The sequence below is a fragment of the Mobula hypostoma genome, chromosome 8 (genome assembly GCF_963921235.1).
Source record: "Mobula hypostoma chromosome 8, sMobHyp1.1, whole genome shotgun sequence".
NCBI lineage: Eukaryota > Metazoa > Chordata > Chondrichthyes > Myliobatiformes > Myliobatidae > Mobula > Mobula hypostoma.
This window is the reverse complement of record NC_086104.1, coordinates 43,248,233-43,269,370: the sequence shown is the minus strand read 5'-3', so window position 1 is coordinate 43,269,370 and position 21,138 is coordinate 43,248,233.

Sequence of the window (21,138 nt, the reverse complement as noted above, 5' to 3'; positions counted from 1 at the left end):
GTATAAGGGCTAAGAGAGTTGTAAAAGCGCGCCTGAAGGCTTTGTGTGTCAATGCAAGGAGCATTCGTAACAAGGTGGATGCATTAAAAGTGCAGATTGTTATTAATGAATATGATATAGTTGAGATCACAGAGACGTGGCTCCAGGGTGACCAAGGATGGGACATCAACATTCAGGGATGTTCAATATTCAGGAGGGATAGACATGAAAGGAAAGGAGGTGGGGTGGCGTTGCTGGTTAAAGAGGAGATTAACGCAATAGAAAGGAAGGACATAAGTCGGGAGGATGTGGAATCGATATGGGTAGAGCTGCATAACACTAAGGGGCAGAAAACGCTGGTGGGAGTTGTGTACAGGCCACCTAACAGTAGTAGTGAGGTTGGGGATGGTATTAAACAGGAAATTAGAAATGTGTGCAATAAAGGAACAGCAGTTATAATGGGTGACTTCAATCTACATGTAAATTGGGTGAACCAATTTGGTAAGGGTGCTGAGGAAGAGGATTTCTTGGAATGTATGCGGGATGGTTTTTTGAACCAACATGTCGAGGAACCAACGAGAGAGCAGGCTATTCTGGACTGGGTATTGAGCAAGGAGGAAGGGTTAATTAGCAATCTTGTCGTGAGAGGCCCCTTGGGTAAGAGTGACCATAATATGGTGGAATTCTTCATTAAGATGGAGAGTGACATAGTTAATTCAGAAACAAAGGTTCTGAACTTAAAGAAGGGTAACTTTGAAGGTATGAGACGTGAATTAGCTAAGATAGACTGGCAAATAACACTTAAAGGGTTGACGGTGGATATGCAATGGCAAGCATTTAAAGATCGCATGGATGAACTACAACAATTGTTCATCCCAGTTTGGCAAAAGAATAAATCAAGGAAGGTAGTGCACCCGTGGCTGACAAGGGAAATTAGGGATAGTATCAATTCCAAAGAAGAAGCATACAAATTAGTCAGAAAAAGTGGCTCACCTGAGGACTGGGAGAAATTCAGAGTTCAGCAGAGGAGGACAAAGGGCTTAATTAGGAAGGGGAAAAAAGGTTATGAGAGAAAACTGGCAGGGAACATAAAAACTGACTGTAAAAGCTTTTATAGATATGTGAAAAGAAAAAGATTGGTTAAGACAAATGTAGGTCCCCTACAGACAGAAACAGGTGAATTGATTATGGGGAGCAAGGACATGGCAGACCAATTGAATAATTACTTTGGTTCTGTCTTCACTAAGGAGGACATAAATAATCTTCCGGAAATAGTCGGGGACAGAGCATCCAGTTAGATGGAGGAACTGAGGGAAATACATGTTAGTAGGGAAGTGGTGTTAGGTAAATTGAAGGGATTAAAGGCAGATAAATCCCCAGGGCCAGATGGTCTGCATCCCAGAGTGCTTAAGGAAGTAGCCCAAGAAATAGTGGATGCATTAGTGATAATTTTTCAAAACTCTTTAGATTCTGGACTAGTTCCTGAGGATTGGAGGGTGGCTAATGTAACCCCACTTTTTTAAAAAAGGAGGGAGAGAGAAACCAGGGAATTATAGACCGGTTAGCCTAACATCGGTGGTGGGGAAACTGCTAGAGTCAGTTATCAAAGATGTGATAACAGTACATTTGGAAAGCGGTGAAATCATAGGACAAAGTCAGCATGGATTTGTGAAAGGAAAATCATGTCTGACGAATCTCATAGAATTTTTTGAGGATGTAACTAGTAGAGTGGATAGGGCAGAACCAGTGGATGTGGTATATTTGGATTTTCAAAAGGTTTTTGACAAGGTCCCACACAGGAGATTAGTGTGTAAACTTAAAGCACATGGTATTGGGGGTAAGGTATTGATGTGGATAGAGAATTGGTTGGCAGACAGGAAGCAAAGAGTGGGAATAAACGGGACCTTTTCAGAATGGCAGGCAGTGACTAGTGGGGTACCACAAGGCTCAGTGCTGGGACTCCAGTTGTTTACAATATATATTAATGACTTGGATGAGGGAATTAAATGCAGCATCTCCAAGTTTGCGGATGACACGAAGCTGGGCGGCGGTGTTAGCTGTGAGGAGGATGCTAAGAGGATGCAGGGTGACTTGGATAGGTTAGGTGAGTGGGCAAATTCATGGCAGATGCAATTTTAATGTGGATAAATGTGAAGTTATCCACTTTGGTGGCAAAAACAGGAAAACAGATTATTATCTGAATGGTGGCCGATTAGGAAAAGGGGAGGTGCAACGAGACCTGGGTGTCATTATATACCAGTCATTGAAGGTGGGCATGCAGGTACAGCAGGCGGTGAAAAAGGCGAATGGTATGCTGGCATTTATAGCAAGAGGATTTGAGTACAGGAGCAGGGAGGTACTACTGCAGTTGTACAAGGCCTTGGTGAGACCACACCTGGAGTATTGTGTGCAGTTTTGGTCCCCTAATCTGAGGAAAGACATCCTTGCCATAGAGGGAGTACAAAGAAGGTTCACCAGATTGATTCCTGGGATGGCAGGACTTTCATATGATGAAAGACTGGATGAACTAGGCTTATACTCATTGGAATTTAGAAGATTGAGGGGGTATCTGATTGAAACATATAAAATCCTAAAAGGATTGGACAGGCTAGATGCAGGAAGGTTGTTCCCGAAGTTGGGAAAGTCCAGAATGAGGGGTCACAGTTTGAGGATAAAGGGGAAGCCTTTTAGGACTGAGATTAGGAAAAACTTCTTCACACAGAGAGTGGTGAATCTGTGGAATTCTCTGCCACAGGAAACAGTTGAGGCCAGTTCATTAGCTATATTTAAGAGGGAGTTAGATATGGCCCTTGTGGCTAATGGGATCAGGGGATATGGAGGAAAGGCTGGTACAGGGTTCTGAGTTGGATGATCAGCCATGATCATACTGAGTGGCGGTGCGGGCTCGACGGGCCGAATGGCCTACTCCTGCACCTATTTTCTATGTTTCTATGTAAAGGCAGGTAAGTGGAGGTGAGTCCATGGCCAGATCAGCCGTGATCTTTCTGAATGGCGAAGCAGGCTCGATGGGCTAGTTGGCCTACTCCTGCTCATATTTCTTATACAGAAAAGGAAGGTAAGAATTTAGGCCTATCCTACAGGAACACAAATCCAATGTTGAAAACAGGTTGTGTGTAGATTATAAATATTATTAGCTATAAGTACAGTTTTCCAATTTTGTGGTTTATCTCCCCTTGTTGCAAAGGAAAATTGGTATTTCAAGTGCTGGTTACTACAGTCTTACAGACTATGGCACTATCGCAAGGTTGTTTGCTTGCAATTTGATTGAGGGCTGCGATCAATATTTGTGGTTTACTTGATGCTGTATTTAAGTGAGTAAATGGTACTCAGCTCTAGATCAAGTCAGAAGAATCCACAATTGTTATTGGCAACACGAATATATGGAGCTCCTGGGTAGGTGAATTTGCCTACTGACTAGGTGGATTTGCAAATTTGCAAAAGCAAAGCAGCACATAGCAAGACATTGCATTAAGAGGAACAAGAATCATAAATGCAGAAAGAGCACAAATGTGATGTATTGAAAAACGTGGAAAATCCAACAAAGCAGAAATTAGCCTTTAACTTTACTTGGAAATTTTGTCTATTTTCTTAAAGACTATTAAGTTTGTAGAGGCTAAAGACAACAGTGTTAGAAAACAAAACAAAATGATTCACAAACAGAAAAAAAGCCATATTATCAATAGACATGGGCTGATGCACTAATGCAACTCTAACAAATATGTTGACGCCACAGAATGCAATAAATTTTACACCTGATGAAGTAGTTGGAAAGCTAAAAGCACAATTCAACCCCATTTCATTCAACATATTTCAGAATCACAACTTGGGACTCTAAACCAGAAGCCGGAAGAGTTAATTGTTAATCTGAGGAATTCAGCAAGGCAGTAACTTCAGAACTCTCTTGAACAGAGCATTGAAGGACAGTGAGTGTGTGGACTCAATTTTCTCATTTTTGATAAAACAATAGGAACTGAAAGTTGTTAGAAGTATCACGGTGAACTGGATGAATCTCAGTAAGCTCAAGGTGGCATTGGGCAAAGCTAAGGGTAATAATGGTGCTGACAGCAATGTCCTCTCTTTCAAGACCTGGTCACATGGGCATGAAGGGTGGCTTCAGCGGGAAAACAGCTAATCACAGAAGAAACTACAGAGAGTTGTGGACATGGCTCAGCACATCACAGGAAGCCTCTTCTCTATGGACCCTGTCCATACTCCTCGCCGCCTCAGTAAAGCGGCTAACATAATCAAAGACCACACCCATCCCAGACATTCTCTCTTCTCTCCACTCCATTGTGCAGAAGATAAAAAAAGTACATGCCACCAGGCTCAAGGACTGCTTTTATCCTATTGGTTCAGTTCTTGAACAAGCCTCTTGTACAATAAGGTGGACTCTTGGCTTACAATCTACCTCATTATGACTTGCACGTTTACCTGCACTGCATTCTTTCAGGAACTTTTACACTTTATTCTTCATTGTTATTGCTTTCTGTTATTCTACTTCAATGCACTATGTAATGATTTGATCTGTATTACAGTATCCAAGACAAGCATTTCACTATATCTTTGTACATGTGACAATAATAAATTAAATATCAAATAACAAATCTGAGTAGCTGAAAGCCCTTACACTGATATCAGGGAAATCATATGGCTTTCATTCTGTCCATTTAAGCAAATAAATTGGATACTTGGCATTGATTTGCAATTGCAAAGAAATATCCTATCAAATACATCCACAGGGAATATCCTTGAAATTGCCATTGAGGAATGCATGCTGAATGGTATGTGCACCACAACTGCTGACATGGCAAGAGACTGCAGCGAGTTCAGAACTACTATTAAAATAAATGATAAAAGATATTCGACCGGGGTATGACTCAGATAGGCACAAATTTGAATAGGTTCTACCACTGAGAAGTAATGCCCTGAAGCCTTATATGGCATTGGTCCTACCACATTTGCTGTACTTGGTCTTCCGGTAAGATGGAGGCATGCTTAGGGGCTCTTTTATTTTTTATGATCACAAGACTCTGATGTGTGGTAAACCATGTATATATGTTGTAACTGGGTTAACTGTCTGGACACGCCCCTCTGCTGACTGCCTCTGTGGCTCCTCCCACACTGTCCTGTATAAAGGTGTTTTGCCTTGCCCCTTCCCCTCAGTCCGGGGGCAGACACTCACAATGGAGGTCATATTGTACAGCGAATAAAAGCTTTTCGGTATTTTACCTAACCTCAGTCGTTTGGAGTTATTGAAGGTGCTTCATGATGGACATTAAAATACTGCAGGTCTACCCTATCAGTGAGTTGCTTGTTGGTGGAGAAATGGAAAGAACTGGATTTGTTGCGGATCGTGCTGCTGCCTGCAATGGAGAGGCATTGGTGCATGAAGGCAGTAGTGTAGTCTAACAGCAAGTGATCATCTTGTGGTCACAAAACCCTGTTGGTCATTGTTAACCTGCAAATCCGATTGGTTGATTTGTTAGCGATTGGCAGGGGCAGACAGCGAGGGAGCTGCGTGGCCTTGGTCGTCGTGAGGACAAGGCCTCAAGCCATGGTGTTGCCTGTTTACAGCCACCCAGGAGAGAGAAGTTGGAGTTACTACACTGGACTGCCGAGGGCAGTGTGGCACAGTGAGAAAGCTGGAGTGGGTGCTGCCTCCCTGTGTGTTCTCAGCAGCAGACAAGCAATATCATGTTTGACTGCTGACTGCTGCAACATTCATGGACTCAGAGTAATGGACTATGTATTTGGTTTGTGTGACTGTATTTTCAGGAGAGAAAAAGGGGAATTTTTTTCTTTCCAAATATGTTGATTTTCTACAGTAGATCATAACTATAATTTCATCAGAGTTGTAATTTATTTGTATAATTAACATTTTCTGTTTTATTTAAATTTTAATCTTCTGACTTGGAACATTTATAACACAAACCAATTTTGGCAAGCCAGTGTATTACCTTCAACAAGAGAAAAGTCTGCAAATGCTGGAAGTACAAAGCAGTGCACACAAAATGCTGGAGAAACTCATCAGGTCAGGCAGCATCTATGAAATGAATAGGCAATCAATGTTTCGGGCCAAGACCCTTTTTCAGGACTGAGAAGGAAGTGGGGATGATGCCAGAATAAAAAGGTGGAGGGAGTAGAAAGAGGCTAGCTGGAAGGTGATAGGTGAAGCCAGGTAGATAGGAAAGATGAAGGCATGGAGAGAAAGGAGGAGGTGACCCAAGGGGGGTGATAGGCAGCTGAGAAGAGGTAAGGGGCCAGAGTGGGGAACAATAAAAGAGGGGAGAGAATTTCGTTTTTACCAGAAGGAGAAATAAATATTCATGCCATCAGGTTGGAGCTACCCAGACAGAATATAACATATTGCTCCTCTGCCCTGTGGGTGGCATCATCTTGGCATGTCGGATCGGGAATTGGAGTGGGAATTTAAATATTTGACCGCCAGGAAGTTACACTCTTGTTGGATGGAACGTAGGTACTCAACGAAGTGGTCCCCCAATATATTACAGGTCTCACCAATGTAGAGGAGGCCACATCGGGATCACAAGACACAATAGACAACCCCAGCAGATTCACAGGTGAGGTGTTGCCTCACCTGGAAGAACTGTTTGGGGCCCTGAATGTAGCTGAGGGAGGAGGTGAATGGGCAGGTATATCACTTTAGCTGCTTGCAGGGATAAGAGCCAGGAGGGAGATTAATGGGGAGGGATGAATGGAGAATGGAATCATGGAGGGAGCGATTCCTGTGGAAAGTGGAGGGGAAAAGATAAAGGTATGTTTGGTGGTAGGATCTCTTTGGTGTTGGCAGAAGTTGCGGAGGATGATGTGGTAGATACAGAGGCTAATAGGGTGGTAGGTAAGGACAAAAGGAACTCTATCACTGTTAAGGTGGCGGGAAGTTGGAACGAGCGCGGCTGTTCAGGAAATGGAGAAGATACAGTTGAGGGCGTTATTTATAGAGATGGAAGGGAAACCCCATTTACTGATGTCCTGGAAAGGAAATTGGCATCCTGGGACAGATGCGGCGGAGATGAAGGAACTGAGAAAAGGGAATAGCATTAAGGCTTGCTATCAGCAATTCAGTAGAATATATCAGAGAAACAAGTCCTGCTGAAGGGTCTTGGCCCGAAATTTCGACTGTAATCTTTTCCGTAGATGCTTCCTGGCCTGCTGAGTTCCTCCAACATTTTTGTGTGTGTTGCTTGGATTTCCAGCCTCTGCAGATTTTCTCTTGTTTGTGAGAGGAACAGGCCGTTCAGCTAATGATGTTTCTGCCAAATTAAACTAAGGCTACATCCTCACTAAGCCAAATAATTTTGAAAACGAAGCTTTTTCTCTTCATTTTGACCTTCCGTCCACACTGAAATGGCGTCTTCATCCCCCGAAAACGGAGATTTTCGAAAACACTCTCCAGAGTGTGTAAATTTGAAAATGATTGTTTCGCGTTGTAGTGTGGACGGGGTAAACGGGGAGATTTAAAAATGTTGTCATGACAACACCACAACAACAAAGCTTTTTCTGCTTCTGCTTGGTACTGCGCAAGCACTGCCGGACGGCTGTTCTTGGTTCTTGGTTCTTGATCCTCCAAAATATTCCGTGTGGAATTTAAACTGGAGGTGGCTTTCAAGCTGGTCCCCTCAGTTTCTCTGTTTGCATCCTCTGTTCTTCTGCCCGTACCCTCCGGTCTCCCAGTCTCTGGTGGTCGTACCCTCGATCTCCTGCACCCTGGGGTCTCCAAGCCGGCACTGTCGCTGACTGACCACTGCTGTTATAATGCGCAGTGTGAACGGCGAGAGAGTTAAATTGTAAAATGAGCTTTTTTGACTAGATTCCCTAAATTGATTTGATTGAGTCTATCTTTAAAAATATTAATATTAATGTCAGAAATACTGCTCAGGTCAGGCGGCAGAAGATTCCACTCTCTTGGTTCTTGATCCTCCAAAATATTCCGCATGGAATTTAAACTTGAGGTGGTGGAGGGTTGGCTTAAGAAGGAGATTTTTGAAGAAGAAAAGCCGCCTTAAATTTAATTGGGTTTGGTTGTGTGACTGTGTTAGGATTAAGATTATTCCATGCTTTAATTGTGCAGAGGGGTGGTGGGGAATGAATTGCTGTACACATTTGACTTGGTAGTTAGTATTTCAAATTGAGTTGAGTGCCCTCTTCTGCTCCTAATAGGTCTGGGTTTGACGTGGGATTGGTAGTCTATGTCGAGTTGACCATTTAACATTTTGTAATTGTTGATCGTGTTGATCTTGGGTAGAGGACAGCTTCATGCATGTGTTGCTTACTTTATTGTCTACGTTAATGGCTTGTTTGGAATTAAACATCTCCACTGCTTTGCTGACTTTGTAGTCATTTGTAACTCGCAGAAACAGCTCGACTTCATTGTCTGTCTAAACGAAGAAGTCCAGTCTGATTTTCCCAGTTTTCCTTGTACTCCTCGAAGACATTGTTGAAAACTTTCTTTCGCTGTTGTTGTAGGTACTCTAGTTTTTGACCAATGGAAATAGAACAACGCTGCTGCGGAAATGTAAATATTATACCGTTTTCTCTTTGCTTGTTTTCTGTAGATGTGTCTGCGTATGCACAGTAGGAGTAGATTCGCCCAAATATCTGTTTCAGTGTGGACAGAGATATTTTGAAAAACGCCTAGTGTGGAGGCCTGCCATTTTTACTCGAAACTGGCGTTTTCAAAATTATCCGGTCTAGCGTGGACGGAGCTTAAATCTCACCTGCATGCAGTGTCCACTGCTCCATCTAAACTAACCAGGTTTAACCAACCTCTAATCTAGGCTGCACATTGGAAAACCTCTTCTGCACCCTCTCCAAAACCTATAATGGGGCAAGTAGAAATGAATGCAACACTCCAGATGTGGGCTAACCAAAGTTTTATCAAGCCTGACTCTTGAACTCAGTCCCCTGACTGGTAAAGGCAAGCATGCTATCTGCCATCTTCTCCACCCTGTCCACCTTTGGAGCAATTAATGTTATAGTGGAGCAATCAGTATCAAAGTGGTTTGCAGACTGATGTGGTTACCAGTCAAATTACCAACAAAACAAACCTCTATTAAAATGCTTTATATACATTGTGGGTTACTACGTAGCTCTGAAATAAAGAAAAACAGAAGTTTCAGATTTCCGGCAGCCATTAGCTATACATTTCTCACTGACTTAACAAGATACGTAGCACTTCCTCCTTTTTAGTTAACTGTGTTCCCTTTACTAAACTAACACTAGTCATCTGCCTTGTTGTGCAGCAGGAATAGGATGGATATAACAATCAGAGCATTGGCTGACCAGTTTATCATTTCCTTTTCAAATAATTGGTGATGCTAAATAATACCGATGTCAGAAATAGAGGTCCTCAATATGGGATGAAGTCTTTCAGATCAGCTTATCTTTTCCTATTTAGCTGCTCATTTTCTACTGTGGCATAACTTTGTGAATATACAGTACTCTTACAGTATATCTGTTCACAGAGTACTGTAGGATCTAGGGCCTTGTCCATGGGCCCTACAAAATACTTTCCAGATTGGAAATTCATAACTCCATAAAACAGAGGAGCGGAAGTAGACCATTCAGCCCTCTCCTTTGATTTTATTTTGTCTTTGACTTCCATTCTCAGCCACGTTTGCCCCGTCGTCCCTTTAGAATACTTCTTCATCTTTGGGATGCATTTTTCCTGCGCCTTCCGAATTTCACCCATAAACACCAGTCATTGCTATGCCGCCATTATCTGTGCTAGAATTCTCTTCCAATCAACTTTGGCCAGCTCTTCTCCCAGGCCTCTGTAATTCTCTTTACTTCACTGTAGTGCTGATCCTTTTGATTTTATCTTCTCCTTCTCAAACTGCAGGGTGAATTCTATCATGTCATGATCACTGACTCCTTAGGGTTTCCTTACCTTTAGCTTCCTACTCAAATCTGTGTCATTACATAACACCCAATCCAGAATGGCCATTCCCCTCATGGGCTCAACCATAAACTTCTTTAAGAAGCCATCTCATTGGCATTCTGTAGATTCCCTCTCTTGGTATCCAGCACCAACCAAATTTCCCCAAACTAACTATTGAAATTCCCCATGATTATCACAAAATTGCCTTTTTTACATGCCTTTTCTATCTCTCATTGTAATTTAGATTAGATTAGATTATGAGGACACGCAGTCATTTAGTAATGCATTCATTAAGAAATGATACAATGTTCTTCCAGAATGATATCACAGAAACACAAGACAAACAAAAACTGAAAAACTGACAAAAACCACATAATTATAACAAATAGTTACAACAGTGCAAAGCAATACCGTAATTTGATAAAGAACAGACCATGGGCACGGTAAAAAAAAAAGTCTCAAAGTCTCTCGAAAGTCCAATCATCTCACGCAGATAGTAGAAGGAAGAAAAACTCTCCCTGCCATGAGCTTCCAGCACCGCAAACTTGCCCATGCAGCACCCTGGAAGTACCCGACCACAACCAACTCTTGAGTTTGTCCGAAAACTTCGAGCATCCAACCAGCCCTCCGACACCGAGCACCGGGCACCATCTCTGCCAAGCGTTTCAGCCCCGGCAACGGGCAATAGGCAAAGCCAAGGATTTGGGGCCTTCCCCTCTGGAGATTCTCGATCGTACAGTAGCAGCGGCAGCGAAGCGGGCATTTCAGAAGTTTCCCAGATGGTCTTCTGTGCTTCTCACGTCTGTCTCCATCAAATCAGGATTGGGCACAGTACCTACTTACAAATACAGTATTATTTCGGAGTGGCGGCATGCGCTGCATCACACCGCCATCTTCCCCTCCCCTCCCCTCCTAATTTGTATCCCATATCCTAGCTACTGCTTGGAGGCCTGTACATAATTTCCATCAGGATCTTTTTACTCTTGCAATTTCTTAACTCTACCCACAAGGATGCTGCATCTTCCAATCCTATGTCACCTCTCCAAGGATTTGATTTCATTTTTTTGCTATTAGAGCCACCCCACCCCATCTGCCTACTTGCCTGTTCTTTTGATACAACATGGATCTTTAAATGATAAGCTTCAACTGTGATCTTCTTTTTGCCACAACTCAGATGCCCAGACATCATACTTGCTAACCTCTATTGCTGCAACAAGATCATCTACCTTATTCTGTCTATTGTGTGCTTTCAAACATAACACCCTCAGTGCTGTATTCATCACCCTTTTTGATTTTGGCCCCCTGTTACACTTCAACATTCCACTGACTGCAGTTTTGCCCTATCACCTGCCTGTCCTTTCTCATAACTTCACTAAACACTGCATCTAGTTGTAAACCAAACGTACCATCCTCAGCCCCATCAGTCTAGTTCCCATTCCCCTCTACACTCCCCATCAACTCTAGAAAACCTGCCCACAGGGATATTGGTCCCCCTCTGGTTCAGGTATAACACATCCTTTTTGAAAAGGTCGTACCTTCCTCAGAAGAGATTCTAATCATCCAGAAACCTGAAATCCTGCCCACGTACCAATTCCTCAGCCATGCATTCTCTGCCATATCATCCTATTCTTATCCTCACTAGCTTGTGGCACCAGCAGCAATCCAGAGGTTACTACCCTGGTGTTCCTGCATTTCAGCTAACTGCCTAACTCCCTATATTCTTTCTTCAGGACCTCCTCCCTTTTCCTACCTATGTCATTCTTACCAATATGTGCCATGATTTCCGGCTGTTCACCGGAATGCCCTTTAGAATGCTGTAGATCCAATTTGAGACATCCCTGACCCTGACGCCTGGGAGACAACATACCGTCCAGTGTCTCTTTCACATCCACCAAATCTGCTGTCTGCTCCTCCAGTTATGGAATCCCCTATCACTAATGCACTCCTCTTCTTCCCACATTCCTTTTTGAGCCATATATCCAGACTCAGTCCCAGAGATCTGCTTGCTGTGGCTTCTCCCTGGTTGCTCATACCCATCCCACCCAACAGTATCCCCAGTGGTATATTATTATTGAGAGGACGGCCACAGGGGTACTCTGCACTGGCTGCCTGTTCCCTTTCCTTTTCCTGACAGTCACCCAAGTACCCGCCTCCTGTAACTTAGGGGTGACTACCTCTCTGTAGCACCTATCTATCATGTCCTTATTCTCCCGTATGAGCCAAAGGTCATACAGCTGCAGCTCTTTTTCCTTCACACAGTCTCTGAGGAGCTGTAGCTCAATGCACTTTATGCAAATATAGTTATCAGGGAGACTGGAGGTCTCCCAAATTTCCCACATCTCATACAAGGGTCACACTGCTACCTCCAGACCCAGTCTCAGTGCACTAGCTATGTGCTAACAGAGGGGAAAAAAAACTTACTAGAAATGTTTTACTTACTTAGAACCTCTGCCTGTGCTTGCCCAAGCCTGTTGAGCCAAACACTCTAACACTGGCCCATTCACACAATTGCTGCTCCGCTTTCCCCTCCTTTCTTTTTATTGGCCCCACATTGATTTCGGCCTGCTGAAAGTTTTCTGTGAGTTTTATATTGCTACTGATTCTTTGTGGTAATGCAGACCATATTGGCCTTAGGCCACTGCCTCTTAGACCAGCAAGTGTCTTTTAAAGCAGTTTGCAAATTATTTTATGAGAGAGAACATAGTTGGCTATGAGATTACTTTTAAGGTATAATATCAATGTAACATGAACATTGTGCAAAGTAGATAAACGTTTTTCCCAAAAGTCCATTATTCCTATTGAAAACAATGCAGATTATGATTAATAGTGCCACAACATTTACACTGAAGTGACAGGCAACTGGAAGCCCACTGTTACAGACTGAATGGAGAAATGCAACTCAATCACTTTTTAAAGATCACAAAAGTCAGATTTTGGAATATTGCCCTGCAATTTTTGTGCAAGGACAATTTATTTTTAACAAAGTACACGCACCTGAAAAGCAATATAATGGTGCCATTAGTTGACGCCAGGGTTAGATTAATGCAAAGCATTGAGCAAATCTATCAGAAAAGTATATAACATTTCATTATATTTTAAACTGTCGAAAGCTTCTACAGATGTCCCATGGAGAGCATTCTGACTGGCTGCATCACTGTCTGGTAAGTGGGGGTGGGATGGGGGTAGGAGGATGAAGGGTGCTGCACAGAATCAAAAGAAGCTACAGAAGGTTGTAAAATTAGTCAGCTCCAGAGGTATTAGCCTCTGTAGTATCCAAGACCTCTTCAAGGACCAGTGCCTCAGAAAGGCAGAGTCCATCATTCATTTCAAGAGGTCTAGAATACAAGAGCAAGGGTGTGATCTGAGGCTTTATAAGGCACTGGTGAGGCTTCACCTTGAGTACTGTGAACAGTTTTTGGCCCCTCATCTTAAAAAAGATGAGCTGTCATTAGAGAGGGTCCAGAGGAGGTTCAGAAGGATGATTCCAGGAATAAAAGGGTTATCATACAAGGAACAACATAGAGGGGTGCCCTTTCAAAACAGATGCAGAGAAATTTCTTTAGCAAAAGGGTAGTGAATTTGTGGAATTTGTTGCCACATGCGCTGTGGAGGCCAGGTCATTGGGTGTATTTAAGGCAGAGATTGATAGGTTCTTGATTGGATATGGCATCAAAGGTTACAGGGAGAAGGTCAGGAACTGGGGTTGAGAAGGAGGAAAAAAAAGGATCAGCCATGATTGAATGGCAGAACAGACTCGATGGGCCATATGGCCTAATTCTGCTCCTATGTCTTATGGTCTTATTAAGGACCGCCATCACCCAGGACACACCTTCTTCTCATTGTTACCATCAGGAAAGAGATACAGAAGCCTGAAGGCACACACTCAGTGATTCAGGAACAGCTTCTTCCCCTCTGCCATCTGATTCCTAATTACAACTGAACCCATGAACACTAGCTCACTCTTTAATTTTTTTTATTATTTCTGTTTTTGCTCTATTTTTAATTTTACTATTTAATATACATATTTATACTTACTGTAATTGAATTACTTTTTTTCTATATTATCATGTATTGCATTGTACTGCTGCCACTGAGTATATGTCTGCTTCTGATTTTGATTCAATATTTTATGAACAAATATACATTACAGAAGACATGGCAGGGCAGTTGGAATTGAGTTTGTAACTATGTTAGGCACTGAATACCATAATAGTTGTGAACATTATTCTTTTACATATGGGACTGGGTTCAAATCCAGCTCAGACCATTGGGATGCAAGTATCCTTTTTGTGCCATTAGAAAAAAACCTTAAGGGAAATTAATCTGGGCACACTCAATCCATTAATACCAAAGGTTAGATCACATCCAATTATTACTAATAATTCACATAAAATTGGCAAATTCCACTCTGACTGCGGGAAGGACACTTGATCTGGATTAGAAACAATGCATAGCAGCCTGTCAGGAGTGCCTCTTAAAGACTGGGGTTAAAGAAGAGGGTGAATGAAATCGTAGAATACTTATAGCTGACACTACCTGTTGAATTGGGAAATCACCATTTCCCACATCCTGTAACTTGATGAGTACTCTTCGCCATCACTACCCTCACCCCAGTGCCGTTCTCTGGAACTTAACATGGAGCCATTTTCTCACTTTTCCGGTTCTGATAAAAGGTCATCAATCTGAAGTGATAACATTGATTTTGTTCCCAAAATTGCCATCTGAACTGATGAACTCATTCAACCCTTTATTTAAATTTATGACTTCTAGCATGTACATTTTTTTTGCTTTTAAAATACACTTGCATAAATAAAATTGCAAAGAAAATTTTATAGGAAAATAATTGTGTGCAAATGTTTAAGTGTTTCAGAACCGGGTTCTTCCATTAAGATGTTCTCAATTATTGATGGGGTTATCTATGGCTAACTTGCTGTGTGGTATAACCATAAAATTAGGGCAAAGCATAAAAGCTGAGAATATCAGGACAGCAAGCATCTGTGAGACGAGAAATAGTTTTATCAGTAGATGACTGGAATGCACTGCCAGGGAAGTGATAGAAGTAGCTACAATAGTGTTGTTTAAGAGGCACATGAACAATCAGGGAATGCAGGGGTTTAGGCCCTGTGCAGGCAGATGGGAGTCGTTTCAGTTGGCATCATTGTCGACACAAACACCGTGGGCTGAAGGGCCTGTCTGTGCTGGACTGTTCTGTGTTCTATGAGCTATTTTGAAGGTCTGAAAGGACCTGTTGTTAGGCTCCTAATGGACATATATAAATAGAACATTAAAGCTCTTAGAGTTGAAGAATTAAACCAGAAGTGATTCGTCAGTAAACATTATTTTGTTTAAGCTCAAAGCTGTAGATTCACAGAACTGGACCATCTAAGTGTGAAACGAGGTGACAAATCTGTAACTGATTGGGTTTAGCTCTGAAGTATCAAGTCACAGTAATGAGGTATAAAAGTATATGGTTGCGCAAACATGGTTGCGGGATTCCAATCAAATTGGTTGTGGCTGGTGATTCTGGAGGGAACAGACAGCATTCTGCTAGTCATATATATAGTCTGAACAGAATTTCAGGAACCCACTGGCGCAGCTATTACTCTGTTCTATCTTTGGATTCCATGTGGAGCCTAGTGGGAAGCCTGATTGTGCTGGGATACCCCAGCATAACACAAAATGAATCCATCTCTGCAACCTACTCCAGCCAAACGTCAGTTTAGATCAGAATCCCCATTCATTTGGAGGAGACTAGGGAGAAATAAGTAACTTCAGTTATTGTTACCAATTATTATGTTTCAATGTACTATAAAATAATAATTTTGTGTTAATTATTCAATGCAATTTCAATAGTTTTTAAAAATCCCTGTATACAAAACTTCACAAAGTTTGATAGGAGACATAATTCAATTCAAACATGTTTCAGCTAAACATGTACAAGTAACAATCAGCAGTATTTTCAAATCATCACTCTTTCGGTCCATTTATTTTTGTAGTTGATGGTTTTAATTTGTTTTGGACCAATATTTCCCTCCATCAGCTGAAATCTAGCTGTCGTGTACAGAGGGTAGTACATTAACGAAAGAACTGGTACAATAAGCAATTGGAATATTTCAGAGATGTCACATCACAGCATTGAGGATAACTAGCATAATTATAATTTGTAATCCAGCAACGAGATTTTGCTTTAGGGTGGATCATCTTGACAGTTTGCCAAATGACAATCTATTTATGTACACTGTATCAGTACTTGGTGGGTGGTTTTTAAACCCTTTACGTTTGAGAAGTTGGTTTAACATAGAAACATAGAAAATAGGTGCAGGAGTAGGCCATTCGGCCCTTCGAGCCTGCACCGCCATTTATTATGATCATGGCTGATCATCCAACTCAGAACCCCGCCCCAGCCTTCCCTCAATACCCCCTGACCCCCGTAGCCACAAGGGCCATATCTAACGCCCTCTTAAATATAGCCAATGAACTGGCCTCAACAGTTTCCTGTGGCAGAGAATTCCACAGATTCACCACTCTCTGTGTGAAGAAGTTTTTCCTAATCTCGGTCCTAAAAGGCTTCTCCTCTATCCTCAAACTGTGACCCCTCGTTCTGGACTTCCCCAACATCGGGAACAATCTTCCTGCATCTAGCCTGTCCAATCCCTTTAGGATCTTATACGTTTCAATCAGATCCCCCCTCAATCTTCTAAATTCCAACGAGTACAAGCCCAATTCATCCAGTCTTTCTTCATATGAAAGTCCTGCCATCCCAGGAATCAATCTGGTGAACCTTCTTTGTACTCCCTCTATGGCAAAGATGTCTTTCCTCAGATTAGGGGACCAAAACTGCACACAATACTCCAGGTGTGGTCTCACCAAGGCCTTGTACAACTGCAGTAGTACCTCCCTGCTCCTGTACTCGAATCCTCTCGCTATAAATGCCAGCATACCATTTGCCTTTTTCACCGCCTGCTGTACCTGCATGCCCACTTTCAATGACTGGTGTATAATGACACCCAGGTCTCGTTGCACCTCCCCTTTTCCTAATCGGCCACCATTCAGATAATAATCTGTTTTCCTATTTTTGCCACCAAAGTGGATAACTTCACATTTATCCACATTAAATTGCATCTGCCATGAATTTGCCCACTCACCCAACCTATCCAAGTCACCCTGCATCCTCTTAGCATCCTCCTCACTGCTAACACTGCCACCTAGCTTCGTGTCATCCGCAAACTTGGAGATGCTGCATTTAATTCCCTCATCCAAGTCATTAATATATATTGTAAACAACTGGGGTCCCAGCACTGAGCCTTGCGGTACCCCACTAGTCACTGCCTGCCATTCTGAAAAGGTCCCGTTTATTCCCACTCCTTGCTTCCTGTCTGCTAACCAATTCTCCACCCACACCAATACCTTACCCCCAATACCGTGTGCTTTAAGTTTGCACACTAATCTCCTGTGTGGGACCTTGTCAAAAGCCTTTTGAAAATCCAAATATACCACATCCACTGGTTCTCCCCTATCCACTCTACTAGTTACATCCTCAAAAAATTCACGAGATTCGTCAGACATGATTTTCCTTTCACAAATCCATGCTGACTTTGTCCGATCATTTCACCGCTTTCCAAATGTGCTGTTATCACATCCTTGATAACTGACTCCAGCAGTTTCCCCACCACCGACGTTAGGCTAACCGGTCTATAATTCCCCGGTTTCTCTCTCCCTCCTTTTTTAAAAAGTGGGGTTACATTATCCACCCTCCAATCCTCAGGAACTAGTCCAGAATCTAACGAGTTTTGAAAAATTATCACTAATGCATCCACTATTTCTTGGGCTACTTCTTTAAGCACTCTAGGATGCAGACCATCTGGCCATGGGGATTTATCTGCCTTCAATCCCTTCAATTTACCTAATACCACTTCCCTACTAACATGTATTTCCCTCAGTTCCTCCATCTCACTGGACCCTCTGTCCCTTACTATTTCTGGAAGATTCTTTATGTCCTCCTTAGTGAAGACAGAACCAAAGTAATTATTCAATTGGTCTGCCATGTCATTGCTCCCCATAATCAATTCACCTGTTTCTGTCTGCAGGGGACCTACATTTGTCTTTACCAGTCTTTTCCTTTTTACATATCTATAAAAGCTTTTACAGTCCGTTTTTATGTTCCCTGCCAGTTTTCTCTCATAATCTTTTTTTCCCATTCCTAATTAAGCCCTTTGTCCTCCTCTGCTGAACTCTGAATTTCTCCCAGTCCTCAGGTGAGCCACTTTCTCTGGCTAATTTGTATGCTTCTTCTTTGGAATTGATACTATCCCTAATTTCTCTTGTCAGCCACGGGTGCACTACCTTCCTTGATTTATTCTTTTGCCAAACTGGGATGAACAATTGTTGTAGTTCATCCATGCAACCTTTAAATGCTTGCCATTGCATATCCACCGTCAACCTTTAAGTGTCATTTGCCAGTCTATCTTAGCTAATTCACGTCTCATACCTTCAAAGTTACCCCGCTTTAAGTTCAGAACCTTTGTTTCTGAATTAACTATGTCACTCTCCATATTAATGAAGAATTCCACCATATTATGGTCACTCTTACCCAAGGGGCCTCTCATGACAAGATCGCTAATTAACCCTTCCTCATTGCTCAAAACCCAGTCCAGAATAGCCTGCTCTCCAGTTGGTTCCTCGACATGTTGGTTCAAAAAATCATCCCGCATACATTCCAAGAAATCCTCTTCCTCAGCACCTTTACCAATTTGGTTCACCCAGTCTACATGTAGATTGAAGTCACCCATTATAACTGCTGTTCCTTTATTGCACACATTTCTAATTTCCTGTTTAATACCATCTCTGACCTCACTACTACTGTTAGGTGGCCTGTACACAACTCCCACCAGCGTCTTCTGCCCCTTAGTGTTACGCAGCTCTACCCATATCGATTCCACATCTTCCCGGCTTATGTCCTTCCTTTCTATTGCGTTAATCTCTTCTCTAACCAGCAACGCCACCCCACCTCCCCTTCCTTCATGTCTATCCCTCCTGAATATTGAATATCCCTGAACGTTGAGCTCCCATCCCTGGTCACCCTGGAGCCATGTCTCTGTGATCCCAACTATATCATAATCATTAATTACAATCTGCACTTTCAATTCATCCACCTTATTATGAATGCTCCTTGCATTGACACATAAAGCCTTCAGGCGCTCTTTTACAACTCTCTTAGCCCTTGTACAATTATGTTGAAAAGTGGCCCTTTTTAATGCTTGCCCTGGATTTGTCGGCCTGCCACTTTTACTTTTCTCCTTTGTACTTTTTGCTTCTACGCTCACTTTACACCCCTCTGTCTCTCTGCACTGGTTCCCATCCCTCTGTTGTGAACTAACCTCCTCACGCCTAGCCTCTTTAATTTGATTCCCACCCCCCAACCATTCTAGTTCAATCACAAACCAATTAGAACTATGCCATATAATATATTGCATTAATGAATAAGATTCAAATTTATTAAGCTTTCAACAATTATGTAACCACAATGACTATCAATTCATTATTCATAACTGGTAAAGAACTTGACCTCAAATCTATTTTTTAAGTTTTCCTTGGTTTCAGAACATATTCAAATTTTTATTGCAGCCATAATTTTTTGAATACCTTTATTCAATACAAATTGAGATTCTTATTAGTTATCTATCTATTTCATGAAGATTGTAGCTTATATCTGAACAAATACTACTTTGTAAAATAAAGTCACAGTAAATATTGTATTGGGAAAAAGTGTTTAATATTTTGCAGACTCAGGATTAAATATTCCTAGAATAAGTACAGTAATCTTCGGCAGCGTAAACCAATATTAATGTGTTTGAGCTCGAAGTCCAAGGACAATGAGGCATCTATAGAATCTGTCAATGTATTTCTGAAAACATCTAAGGGGAAGATATCTGGGTTATTTGGAAGGTTCTACTCTCGCCATTTCTGGTAGTTTGTGAATTTCACTTCAAAAGGATAACAGTTAACTGGAACTGATAAACAAATAAACATTACTAATCTACCAGAAATGGCTATGGCCTGGTCTGGATGGGAAATGGGATGATCACACCCTAACCCCTTTTATGTGGTACCTTTTCACTCTCAGACACTTTCACTGCTTTACATAAGGATGGGTTAAAACCTAGGCTCCCAAAGTAAAATGCAGATATTTTTGGCAAGGAAAATTTATCTTTAACAGTGAATGTACAAAACATCATTTTGATTTACAAACTGTCTGAATATAAGCTGCTTATGATTTTATTGTCCACTGGTAATGAGATCAACTATTTCCTGGGTTGTAGTCATAGCCAAAAATTCTTCCCCATATATCCTCAGTTTGTACGTAACAGAAAGTTTGGAAAACTTCAATAATGTTGAATTCTAGATCCTACTTGAATCATCTTTGTTTACAGCTGTGTAAGTTAAAGTGTTCTTCATTAATTATGTGCTTTTTTTTTGGCTTGAATTGTTCCTATAGCTCTGTTGTCTATCTGATAGTTATGCCTTCTTGGGTAGCCGTTCAGAGTCAAAGGCAGCTTGCATGCACTCGAGTTCTGTGGGTTCTGAGAACTAATAAGGTTCATCAGACTCCACCACATGTGAGATAGGAGTTGGCTGAGGGGAAGATGCATGGATTATCTGGAAGGTTTTGTGCTCCGTTCATTTCTGCACTTGCTCCCAAAGAAACTCAGGCTGCTCTGTGACTTACCAGATGAGATGCAACAACTATGGCAGAGGGGAAGCCACAGTTTACAAAAAGCATGGACAACTCAGCGGCATCTCCATTAAGAAGTCATACCATCAAAGCAAATTCAATGGAAACAGAAGACCTGGGAGGATTGAATGGAGGAGACAGGGTGGGAGGAATTATGGTCAAGATAGCTGTGGGAATATATGGACTTGTATTAGCTGCCTGTTGCCAGAGACCCAGAGAGAGATAGATAGAATAAGAAATGGACCATGTGAAATTGAAAGCACGGTAGAATTTGGCAGCAAAAGCAATGAAGCCTATGAGTTCTGTAAATGCAGGAGATAACACTAATATGGTCATTGAGATATTGGAAAATGAATGGAGAGAGTTGGACTGAAACAAAAAGTGCTGCATGTATCCTGTAAAAAGACAGGCTTAGGTTGGGCCAATGTGAGTTTCCAGAGCTACAATTTTAATCTGGAGAAAGTAAATGAAATTGAACAAGAACTGGTTCAATAGGAGAATGAGT